This window comes from Octodon degus, unplaced genomic scaffold (assembly GCF_000260255.1).
Source record: "Octodon degus isolate 3935 unplaced genomic scaffold, OctDeg1.0 scaffold00059, whole genome shotgun sequence".
In the NCBI taxonomy this organism is placed as follows: domain Eukaryota; kingdom Metazoa; phylum Chordata; class Mammalia; order Rodentia; family Octodontidae; genus Octodon; species Octodon degus.
Genome location: NW_004524635.1, coordinates 4,875,251 through 4,887,255, shown reverse-complemented (window position 1 = coordinate 4,887,255; position 12,005 = coordinate 4,875,251). Strand labels below are relative to the sequence as shown.

General features: G+C 36.3%; 1 pseudogene; it reads right to left on the bottom strand.

Annotated features, from left to right (window-relative positions):
* Positions 1 to 216: 216 nt before the first annotated feature.
* Positions 217 to 725, bottom strand: LOC101588760 (annotated as a pseudogene).
* Positions 726 to 12,005: the final 11,280 nt, after the last annotated feature.

Genomic DNA, 12,005 nt, shown 5'->3' with positions numbered 1-12,005 from the left:
CCTACTTCCTTTAAGTCTTATGGTCCAGCCCAAGATGACCTATTTTTTTTTTTTTTTTAGAATATCTGAAATTTTTAATCCTTTCTTTACAGGTTACTAGATCACTTTTGATTAAGAAAACTGTAGAAAGTTAGTAACTGCCACAAGTGAACGCCAAGTGGTGGCACGTGTCAATTTCCACAGAGTCCTGCTTTGCGGGATGTCTGAATACACTGCGCGGGGTCTCTGCTCACACTTGCTGGAATCATTTGTGGCAGATTTTAGTCCACAGGTCGCTTTTCCCCATATTTCTTTGTAAACTCTTCAGCATTCTTACAGAATTTTTTACTGTCCTTAGAGTATTCTTCAGCTAGGTCAGCCCGGAGCGGGTGCTCAGGCTGGGGGTCATTCACCAGTGCTATGAGAGACTGGATTACTTGGTCGGTCTTGGTTGCTGGCTTCCAGTTCTCAGCACTAATTACCGGCAGGCAAACTTGCCCTTTTTCATCAATGTTTGGGTGATAGATCTTTGTTTTAAATGTGATCTTCGGTGGTTTGAATGGATACTCTGCTGGGAAGTTGATTTCAATTCTAAAGGCCCCCTTATCATATGGAGGGTTGTCAGGAACAATAAGCCCTTGCCAAGTCAATAAATTAGCTTCATCAACCTGGATGTTACGGAAGTTTTTCATTCCACATTTGCGGATCTCTTCAAGCTCCTTCATCAGCCTCCTGCTGGTCGCCATCTTGGATCTGGTGCTGCTGCTTTCCCCAAGATGACCTATTTTTGAACAAAAAACCATGAGACATCGGAAGAGCAAGGGAAATGGCGCTCTGCCAGGACCCAAAGCAATTGTCGAACCAGATGCATGTATCGTGCTGATGTTAGAAGCTCATGGTAGATTTAAATATCTATGATTAACGTGTTAAAGACTCCAACGCAACAGAAAAATGCACGATCAGATGGGAAGTCAAAAGAGATTTTTAAAAAACTAGGTAACTAAATGGAAATTCTAGAAATAAAAAACACAGCACAGTGGTCCTCATCCCACAACCGTGGAAAAATTAAGTTAGTGACCTGAGGTACCACTGTAACAAAAATGAGGAACGATCTTAACAGAATCAAAAACAGAGTTAATATGGTCTAAGAATGAATCAGTAAACCAAACGTAAGTCAGCAGAAATTATCCAAATACAATGGAAATGAAAAAGTGTAAAAATAAAAATATAGTATTCTACAACCATGAAATTGTATCAAACAGTCCAATAGCCTAACAAGAATAAGGTAGAGATAGGTCAAAAGAAATATTTGAAAAACAATGGCTTAGAGTTCTTCAGAATCAACTGATTGACAGTAATCCACAGAGTAAGTCTGAGAACACTGAACAACACATACACACAAGGAAAAAAATCTAAACATCCTCAAAACAAAAGGAAAGGTATTAAAGTGGCCAAAGGACAAACTCACACATTCAGAGACACAGAGGAAAAGTAAAGCCATCTTTCCAGAAACTATTCAAGCCAGACTATATGGAGGGGACAGTATCAAAGGGCTGAAAGAATGACGTATTTGTTCAAAAGGTTTACCTAGAATACATACTCAATTAAAAATATTTTAATGCAGTGGAAATAAACGAAAGAGTAATATTTTCTCAGATAAGCAAAACACAAGATAATTTCATTGCCAGATGAAAAAGAAGTTAAAAAAAGATAATAAGAGTAATATTTTCCTAATTCTTAATTCCTAAATCACTATGCCTAAATTAGTAGGTTTAGAATAGAGATTAGTTATTTGAAAGTTCCTCAAATGACTTCACAATTGTAAACCTTTAGACAAGATAGATCTAAATCAATATGATACACATTTTAATAATTAAAATATATATTTTACTTCTGATACCAGCAAAATATATCAAAATTAAGGCATATATATATATATATATCTATATATATATATATACTGTCAGAGAAGATATGTGAATCATTCAGAAGTTTTGAGTATCAGAGAAGGAAGTAAATGAGAGACTAAACTTGAATTGGTGATTGTAAAGATTAGTTTTTCAAGCTTTGATGTACAGTAAGTATCATATTGTATAGTACTGAATAAGTAGCGAGGAACTGACTGTGATCCAGCCAGTTTTCCAAGGACCTTAACTGTAGTACTTCATATACTCCTGTTTTCTACTACTACATGAAATGCTCTAATAAACATTCTAATGCATAACTCTTCACAGGTATAGGAAAGATGTATTATGGGCTATATTCATATCACAAGATTGTCCTCTCATCATAAGATCCAGGGCATGCATCTTATGTATTTGGGAGTTACCACTCACTTGGTTTAAAGCTCTCCTATCAAAATGTAGAAATTCTTAGTCAGTCTACTTTGGGTCTTGTGTTTTATAGATGAAAGCAGAGAAGACAGTGGTGCATGCAGGTGAGTACAGGAGATGCACCTTCATTCAATTGTGCTTCAGCAGCAGCTGGCCAAGTGGGGTGGAGGTCCCCATCCATAGCATACACATATCTGTTTGCTTGAGGCAATTCAGGGTGCTTTGTGAGCCCTAAAGGTCAGCAGGGCCCATGTTAGGGCTGGACTGGCAGTGGCAGAAGTGTAATGGCTGTGTCATTTGCTATGACTCCAGGACAGAGAAAAGGTAAGCATGGAGACCCTACCTGACCACCAGATAACCACAAAAAGTTATGAGCTTTTCATCACTATAGAATTTTACTTTTCTTTTACTTTATTTTATTTTTACTTTTCAATTTGTAAGATGTTAGATAAATGGAATCCTATGCTGTGTACTCGTTTTTGTCCAGCTTCTTTAGTCAATGAAATTATTTTTAGATTTATCCATATTGTGATTTATTTCAAGGGTTCAGTATGTTATTGTTGAGTAGCATTTCATTATATGGATAAACTATAATTTGTTTCTCTATTGACTTCTTGGTAAACATGTAGCTCTAGTTGTTGGATATTATATAGAACCTTGCTGTGAAAATCCACACACATGTTATTCACATGTTTGCTTTTCCTTAGGTAAATTCCTATATTTGGAATGTCTGGGTCACATGGAAAGTACATGCTTAACTTTTTAAAAAAACTACTAACTTTTCCAAAGTGTGTATTCCAGTTTCTATCCTTACTAGCACCGTATAAAGAGTGTGAATTGTTCCACATCCTCTCTGACACTGGGAATAGTCACCTAAATTCCAATTGATATCATGTGGTGTTACATTATAGTTTATAGTTAATATGCCTTTTCTCATTAATGTTGTTAAGTATCTTCATGTATTTATATGCCATCAGTACGTCTTATTTAGTGAACTGTGTTAGAGCCTATCAAGGCTCTTTTTACTCCACATTTTTGTTTTCGCACGCCTGAATACTGAGAATTCTTTGCACATTCTATATACAAGGGCTCCATCTGCTTTCTAATTTGCAAATACTTTCTTCTAGTTTGTAGCTTGTCCTTTCCCTATTTTTTCTATGATGAAAACAGTTGAGAAGATAGAGTAGACACTATTGAGAGATTGGAGTAAAGGAGTGAAAGTGATTGATGGACTGTCCATTAAAAGATCACTCCAGCTTTCTTTTCTTTTTAATTTCTTAAGGCTTTTTTTTTTTGTTGTTTTGTTTTTTCTTTAAACCAATCATGCAGGTTTATATCTGGTAGCCTAAACAACTAATTTGAAGATAATATCATGAGATACTGCAACCATTGTTGAATTCCTATTACTTTGTTTAGTGAAATTTTGCATCATTTTTAATGCTGCTTTTTATTATTTTTGTACTCTTATTTTTTTAATGTATTTTAGTATAGGGTTTATGGGGTCTTACTACACAGATCAGACAGGTGCTGATCCCCTGTTTTCAGTCTCCTAAGCACTGGGATTATAGGTGCAAGCCACAATGCCCAGTCTCAATCATCCCAGCATGCCCCAGGGGTGGGGCCAGTAGGACAGGCTGGGGATGGAACCCAGGTCCCTGCATCTGCCTAAACAGGTGCTTTAACCCTCTAAGCTATCTGGATGCCCCTTCTTTTATAATCTTTAAAAAATAAAAGATAAAAATAAAATAACACTCCAGCTGGTGTGTTAAGAATAGGTGAGAGAAAATGGAAAAGCCTTGTACAGAACGTCCTGCTCTAAAGTTCTGAGACAACAATAATAATCCAAGTAAGAAATGCTGGATTCTTGGACCAAGGTATAGCAGCAATAAAGGTAGAGAAAATTAGGGAAAATTGTGATCCACATATGTTACCCAGCCACCTCCAGATTGTTCAGGCGAAACTCTTTATGCAAACACATGCAATCGGGTGGGAGGACTGTCTGTAGAAGGTGGAAACATAACATTAAAACTATAATTTGTTCTGCTTTTCATTATACTTCTGCTATTTACAGACAAGTGGTGAACTTGAAATTTTAAACATTGCAAGTCATAAAGAGTCACTGTGAGTAAAATATTTTATTCACCTAAGTTCTAAACAATTGCTTCGCATTTTGCTGAGTTCCAATAATAAACACATAGCCTGTAATATCAAAATATTTTACTTTCTTCTCTCTTATTAAGCATTGTGTGTCGGATGAAGTTATTTTGGAGAACCCTTAATTATATTCATGGACTTTGACATGTAAGGACTTGGCTGCTGCTTGGTCTTAAGTGACCTCACATTAGCTTTGCAGGTACTCACACCCTGGCACAACCCTGGGTGCCACCTATCCCTGAAGATAAGTAGCATATTAAAAATAACCAATAGTACAATCAGCATAAAGACCAAGAGACAGAATTCGAATTACTTCAATTCTGTCACTTGATGTGACTGCTGACTGTTTTAATTTGCATTTTAAATTTCTAGGTTTTATTGTGAAAATGGAACTTTTATCTTTATGACTTTTATGACTATTTGTGCATATATTAATTCATGTAATTTAAATTTATAAAAAAGCTTTCTTCCATCAATATGAAGGAAGATTGACAACTCTGGCTCTTCTCTATTAAGTATGAATATATGAAGAAAGCCAATTTCCTCAATGTTATTGACAAGCTGCAGAAATTAAGGCTACAAAACTACATTAATGCAAAAAATAAATCTATAGATATAAGTTCCTTGTCTCCGTGGTATTCACCTATTACCTTTTGTTGTTTTACTGAAATATATTTTTACTCTTTGTATTTTTTCACTTGTAACATTTACTTTTGCTGTCATAAGAATGAAAGAAAAAAAGCCACCATCTGTATTTCCTTTTGGCATTTTTTGTTTTATTTTTAATTCACTATTATTAAAATAATTTCATTATGTATATAAATGATCATTAAAGAGAATCCACTATCATTGTCAAAATCCAAAAACCACTGGTAATTTGCCTGAAGGACCAACATTTTTCCTCATGGCTAAGCCACTGCATGTGTAGGATTTTGTTCGTTTGTTAGTTAGCACGTCTATTTTGCTTTCTCCTGAGCAACTGAAAGTATAATCCTGCTATTTCCTGGGAGGGGAAGGAAGGAGGTGGTTTGGGACATGCCAATTTCAAATTGTCTGTTAGAGAAACAAACAGTGATATTAAGTCAGCTACACATATATAAATATAGAGTTCATGGATGAGACCAAGTATAGATAGTATGAGCATGTGGCTGGCATGTGAAGCCAAGATCTCAGGGAAGTCACACAAAAGAAGAGCACAAAAGGAGGAAATGGTCTGAACAGGGTCCCTGAGTTAGATTAAAGATTGAAATTTATGGCCCTGATACAGTCACATTATTATAGATATTCAATGTGTGATCGCAAAGAATACATGTTCTGTTTTTATTCTATGTGTGTACTTGTTAATATCTATCTGCTTGATCTACCAATCCTTTGTTTTTGTTTTTGTGGTACCAGCGATTGAACTCAGGACTTTGAGCTTGCCCGGTAAGCACTTATTCCACTGAACTATCTCCCCAGCCCCATACCAATCCCTTGAATATGGGAAAATTTCTAGAGTCAATTTTGGACTTGTATTTTCACCCAGTAATATTATCATGCATTGCTTTGTCTAATAGATACTTTGTTTGTAGACTAGCTCTAGACTTGAATAAAAATTAAGAAGATACTATAGAGAACTCCAGTGGTTCTCCTTGCTAATCAATTTTACATCAGTGTGGTACATTTCCACAGCAAATGCAATATAGATACATGATTATTTGGTGAATAGTTTGCTCAAATTTCCTTAGATTTTTCCCAATGACTCTTCTAGGATTCCTTTCGAGACACCACCTTGCATTTGTTCATCACAACTTCCCTGGTCCCCTTGGAATCTGGACTGTGTAGTTTAGTATCTCCACTTTGGCTATTGGGAGCACACTGGCTCCTCTGGCTCTTTGACAAACTATTAATTTCTTTTTTCACATAAGAAGAAATCACCAAGAGTAAAAACAAAATCCACAATTAGGAAGAAATTTTAGCCAACTTTCACTCAGATGAAGGACTTCTATCTACAGTATATAAAGAATTTTTAAAAATCAGGGACCCCAAATTCAAAGACCCAATCAAAAACTGGACATCTGAGATGAATACACACTTCTCAGATGAAGAAATACAAATGGCAAATAAATGTGCGAAAAAAATGCTCAATATCATTGGTCATTAAAGAAATACAAACTAATAAAACAATGAGATTTCTGCTCATTCCAGATAGAAAGACTATCATCACAAAATCAACCAATAACAAATACTGGTGGGGCTGTGGGGAAAAAGGCATACTTCTCTACTGTTGGTTGGAGTACAGATTCATGAAACCACTGTGGAAATCAGTACCGAAATCAGTATGCTAAAAAAAAAAACAACAACTAGGATTAGAGGCCCCCTTCTACCCAACTATTCTGCTCTTGGGTATCTTTCCAGAAGAATTAAAACATCATACCACAATGATATATGCACACCCATGTTTATAGCAGCAGAGTTTGTGATAGCTACATCTTGGAAACAACCCAAATGCTCATCAACCAAGGCATGGGTAAAAAAGACTCAGTCTTTTTATACAATAGAGTGCTACTCAGCCCTAAGGAAGGTTAAATCTGAGATTTTTTAAGTAATGGATGCAACTAGAGGCCATAGTCGTAAGTAAAAGAAATCAAAATCACATGTGTAAACATCCTATTGTCTCCCTGATGTGAGGAACTGAAGGAATATAAATAAGGCCAAAATGTATAAGAGATATCATAAAATGGGAAGAAAAGATTTGAAAGGAAAAAGCAACTAGGGTGGGAGAAAGGGGAAAGAAAGGAATGGAAAAGAAAAGAAACCCAATAATTTCTCTTAGTTCATTGAAAATAAAGTTTTGCACTAATATCATTTAGAGAAATTTTTATTCCCATATATTATACACTGAGTGACTACCCTACAGATAACAACACTCAGTGTATTAACCATTGTTATTCTCAAATTATTTTGTTATGAAATATTGTTTTACTTTTTTCCATAAAATAAAAAATACACCTTCATTTACAAATACATATATATATATGATTTTAGCCTTACATTATTGCCTGATATGATATATAGTATTCTCTATCACTTTATTTTCAACCTTTCTGAATAGTAGTATTTTAAATATATTTCTTGTAAATGGCATATTGATGAAATTTTAAGAATATATAGTCTGAAAGTTTTTCCTCTTTCCAAGTCTTTCATTTTATTTTCACATGAATGGATTATAGTCATTATAATCTAGTGCATTAAGATGAAATTGGAGCTGGTGAAGTAGCTCAGCCGACTAAGTGCCCACTTAGGCAAGTGTAGGGACCAGGGTTTGATCCCCAGCACCACATGTTGCACCAGCCCTGCCCGAGGCATGCTGAGCCCGCCACTGAGCCTAGGTGTGATGGCACATGCCTGTACTCCCAGAGCTGGTGATGCTGAAAACATGAGGATCATTATGAGTTCAAGCTGCATAGTGAGACCCTGTACCAAATACATTTTTTTTAAAGATGAAATTGGATTCAGGCTGGTTTGTCTGGTTATAAGACAGCAACATCATGTTGGGCATGGTGGGGCAAAGATATTTAGATCTTGGAGGAAGAGAGGCAGGTGGAAAACAATGGTGGAGAAGAAGAACCAGACTTACATTCCAAGGGCAAAGCTCATTGTCCCATCCTGACAGTCTCATAAGTGTGCTTTGCTCACCCCCAGGGTAGGCTCCAAGCCAACCAAGAGGACAATCTTCCCTAACCATTGGTCTTCCAACTGGTCTTCCTAACCATTAGTCTTTCCTAACCAATGGTCTTCCCCTGGTTACCAATGGGTACCAATTAGTAAGATATATATACATTTTATTTTCCCCTCTCAATTACTTATGACTATACAAATCAAGTCTTTCTTAAACTGGACAAGAACATGTGTGTGTGCTGATCACCTTATGCTCTCTTCTCATAGTCCCCTTGGTCATCCCCACATGCTATGCTGACATCAGTCAGCACAGCACTGTCCACAGAGGTAACCACTCACCTTGGCACCTATGTGGCCTTCACTTTCCACTAATTAAGGGATGAAATCAGGTCCTTAGGAACTCCCACTTTTCAGACGCCAGTAGCTGCATGTAGCACAGATAGGGAATATTTCCATTCCCTCAGAGATTTCTGATGGACACAACTCTTCTAGAACTTTATTCTACATCATTCTTAATGGGTCAAGACTCAAGGTGTACCAGACACCCTGCTCCAAACACTCCCCATTCTGTACCCTGGTCTCAGCTCACTTCTCCTTAGCCAAAACCACAGAACAGGCCCACCCAAATTTGACCTGGGCAGAAAACCACAGAAACTCTTCTTTGTTAACATTGAAAGTCCCCTACAGACCAGGTAGCTCTGCCAAGATTAGCTTTCCCTCAGTTATTCTAGTCCACAAACTCCCTCTCTAAAAAACACCTTACAAGCCCTGTGCTTTGTATTGTTTGTCTCTGTCTCAGCCTGCTAGACAGCCAGCCAGCTTGCTCCTACCTCCAGTAAATGTTCTTGCATCAGAATGCCTGGCCTGGTAGATTGAATGGATTTGTTCTGAATATATTTTTGGCTAATTGCTTACTGATTTTAAAAAATAGGAAATTGTACTGAATCATTGTAATAGTCTAGTTTTTCTCATATTTTAGAATACCAGCCTGAATCTTTTACCCTACCTTGTGGAACGCTTTCTTTGAGAGTACATTAATGGAGGTTTCTGTGTAGGAAATGTGCACAAGAGCATCTCTATTTATACCATGAATTTTAATGACAAATCATATTAACATAAAGTCTAAGATAAGATTTCTTACTTTGTTTTCCTGGTAGTTTAATTTTATTAATTCAGTGATACCTTGGATAATCTAATATTAACCTTATTTTGACACCTTGTAGATAGTGTATACTTGTGTTCTCTCCTTCATTACTTAATATAACTGTATCATCATTTTGCTTCATTTTTTCCTTTGTATTTTGTTGATTTCCATCCAAAATCTTTACTGCTTGAAACTTTTAATATTTTTCCTCTATTAATTTTCTCTATTGTCTCTCCAGTATAATCAGTTTGGTATTTCTTTTATAATGTTTTCTTACTTTTCATGGGGTGAATTTTTTTTTAATGTATTTAGTGCAGGGTCTCACTACTCAGATCAGACTCATAGTGATCCTCCTGTTTGCAGCCTCCCAAGCGCTGAGATTACAGGTGCACTCCACCACACCCAGTCTCAACTGCCATCTCAGCATGCCCCAGGGGCAGGGCTAGCCTGGCATGCTGGGGATCAAACCCCAGTCCCTGAGCCTGTCTAAGCAGGCCCTTTATTCCACTAAGCTATCTGGCTGGTCTCCATGGGTGAATTTTTGACATGATCTGTCGTATAAATAGTATTTTCTTTGACTGTAATTCTTTTGTATTTATTTCATATTTTGAGATCATTATCCAAACATTTTCTTTTCTAAATTTTATTTTTAATGTATTTAGTACAGGGTCTATAGGGTCTCACTGCACAGATCAGACACGTAGTGATCTTTCTGTTTTCAGCCTCCCAAGCACTGGGATTATATTCATGCACCACCATGCCATCTTATTTAAACATTTTCATTTAGATTTTTCTCTGTTTTATGCTTCTAACAATGCCTTTCTTTTTTCACATAAAATATAATATTTCTTTTAAATTCTTGTTCTGCTCCTTGTTTTATCTTTTCTTCTAGTTTGTCCTATTTATTTCTTTTACACGATGTTTCTGTTCCTCAACAGCTCACTAATCATCCTTGTAAACTTATGTATTCCATTTAGCATCTTAACTTGATCATTAATGTACCTATAGAGAAAAGGATTTAATTCTAAGCTTTGGGCCCTAGTTGCTTCTATACTTCCTTGGAGAATTAGGAGGATGTTTTGGGGGGACTAAATCATCTTTGGGAGAATAAAAGAGAGGATAGAGAGTTGGGAGTAAAATCGAAACATTTTTGAATTGCATATATCAAATTTGCTTACCATATAGATATATATTTATGGAAACTTTATCTTCATGGCTTTAAAAGTTCTTCTATTATATCAGCTTTTTCTACTTCAGAAAACATACAATATACAGTGGCTTAAAACAGTATTTTATTGAATATGACAACTCTATGTCTGACTTGTCTCAAGGATGAAGCTCTTGCTTTGGGTCTCTCTTAAAATTGCAATCAGGTGGAGGTAAAGAGGGATGCAGGGCTCTACTAGCCAGGCATCCATGGTGCCTCTCTCACAATGCTGGAAGCTCATGGTGGCTCCTGGCTCAGGATTTTAATCAAAGGACTTAAGCTTGACTTTTCTCTGTGACTTGGGTTTTTCACAGAAAGGTGGCTCAGTTCTGAAAGGAAGCATCCTAGGGTTCAACTTTCCAGGGCACTCAGAAGGAAGGTAATAAGTTAGTTATGATGTAAACTAGAAGTCCCACAGTATCACTGCCACTTCATTGGACTCTTCTCACAAACCACCAAGGCAAGACCAGATTCAAGAGGATGAGCAGAATACAAAATATAGGGAGAAAAAGAATTAGTGATGGCCTTCACTGGAAACTAAATTCCACACATACTTTATGAATTGTCTGTCTGGTTTTTTTTTTTTTTTTTTTTTTTGGTGGTACCGGGGATCTTTAAAAGTTCTTATATTATATCAGCTATACTGAGCTATCTCCCTGGCCCCTGTCTGTTCTTTGATACGTGTAAATGTAGAATAATTCTATCTATGAATTCCATAAATGCAAAAAGGAAAGACATTTTCCCTTTGTCCATGAGCATTATTTTTGGCTACTAAAAATAAAAATCACCATTTTATTAGTAGAGATTTAAGTATGTGTCTTCTCTTACAAAGGTGCATTCCATACACTGTGCACTTGTCTATTTATACATATGGTCTTTTGTTTTCCCCTTTGAGCCCTTTCCACACACACTTACATTCATGATGTAAGTATTCTAAAATTGCTAGACACTTTAGTCAGTGTTTTTTTTAAAAAAATTAACTGTATACAAAGTTATTTATACTTAGAAGCCATTCATCTTCATAAGTCTGTTACAATTTAAAGGCAGCACTTTTACTCAATCATAGACACGGATCATCTGGAAGCATCTCACTCAATTATACTATATTGTGACAAATAAAATTATATGGAGCCGAAAGCATCTGTGAGTATAAGCTAAAAAGAAAAATAGCTGGGTATGGTGGCACATACCTGTTAGGCCAGCACATGAAAAGCTGAGTCCAGTCTGGGATGCTAGTAAGACCCTATCTCAAAAACAGAAAGAGAAGGAGGAAGAGGAGGAGAAAGAAGCGGAGGAGAAAGTAGAAAAGAAGAGGAAGGGGGAGAGGAAGAAGAAGGAAGAGATATAAGCTAAACCTGTAAGGAATTCTGTAAGAAACTTTAACCTCCTTGTTTGGTTTAGAGAAGACAAAATTCGTTAACATTTCAGTGAGTTAGGAACAGTTAACTTTATTTAACCTTTGAAATTTATTTAAAAATATAAATGTGGACCAGTGGACTAAGGGCCTGCTTAGACAAGTATAGAGACC